Source organism: Trichosurus vulpecula, chromosome 1 (assembly GCF_011100635.1).
Source record: "Trichosurus vulpecula isolate mTriVul1 chromosome 1, mTriVul1.pri, whole genome shotgun sequence".
Classification (NCBI taxonomy): Eukaryota; Metazoa; Chordata; class Mammalia; order Diprotodontia; family Phalangeridae; genus Trichosurus; species Trichosurus vulpecula.
In genome coordinates this window covers 229,174,594-229,175,761 of record NC_050573.1, presented here as the reverse complement: position 1 = coordinate 229,175,761, position 1,168 = coordinate 229,174,594, and the positions used below count along the sequence as shown (strand labels likewise).

The 1,168-nt window shown below is 42.0% G+C and overlaps 1 pseudogene; it reads right to left on the bottom strand.

The window, feature by feature from the left end:
• Positions 1 to 246: 246 nt before the first annotated feature.
• On the bottom strand, positions 247 to 901 carry LOC118829947 (annotated as a pseudogene).
• Positions 902 to 1,168: the final 267 nt, after the last annotated feature.

The following is a 1,168-nucleotide window of genomic DNA, read 5'->3' as shown; positions in this document are numbered from 1 at the left end:
CTTGTCTGTCCATTCTTGGGTTCATTTTCTTACAGTGAGCTCCCATGTGTATCTTATATGCATGTTCTACAAACTTTGAGAGAAATAAACACTCACATGCAGCCTAATACTGTTTGTCTCTAAGAATGAACTTAGTAATGGTTGACACCTTTGACCCAGTAATTCTTCTACCAGACCTATACCCCCCCAAAAGAAATAGGGAAAAGACCTATATATACAAAAATATTTTTTTTTGACAGGCTGTCAAGTTTTATTGTATAAGCCAAATAGAAGGGTACTATGTACAGAGGAGATAGGGGAGGATCATTTCTTAGTCTCCTCCTCCTTAGACAAAGTCTTGATGATCTCCTCTTTCTTAGCCTGCAGACTCTCTTCCCAATGCTTTCGTGCTTCCTTAGTCTGGGACCAGCGAGCTTCAGCCTGGTCAGCCAAGAGCTTCTTCTGGGCCTTGTCTGCCTTCAGTTTATGAATGTGCTCCATGAAGATCTGCTTATTCTTGAACACATTTCCCTTCACCTTCAAGTGCAGGCTGTGGTACATGTGGCAGTCAATCTTTTTGGATTCCCAGTATCTTCAGAGCAGACAGTACAGAATCCACATTAGCCTCATCCATGTCACCTTCTCAGGCATACGAGCATTGGCAGTACCTTTTCTCTTACCAATACCCATGTGCCTGCCCTTCCGCTGAGCCAGAGTATTTTTCCAGCATCTGGCATGAGAGTGCACAGTAATGGGCTTCCGGATGATCAGCCCATCTTTAATCAGCTTCCGGATCTGCTGACGGGAATTGGTGTTGGCAATTTCATTGGTCTCATTGGGGTCAAGCCATACCTTCTTCTTTCCACATCGAAGGACACTAGAGAGGCAAGCCTCTTCTGAAGCCTGAGCATACTCATGGCTGCAGCCGCAGAGTGGAAAAGGAAAGGTGAAAGAACTCAAAAATATTTTTAGTAGCTCTTTTTGTAGTGGTAAAATATTGGAAACTGAGTGAATGCCCATCAATTAGAGAATGACTAAATAATTTATGGAATATGAATAGTTCCAGAAAAACCTGGGAAGGCTTTGAATGAACTGATGCAAAGTGAAGTGAGCAGAATCTGGAGAACAATTTCTACAATAACAATAATTTAAAAGACTTAGTAACTGATCAACACTATGACCAACCACA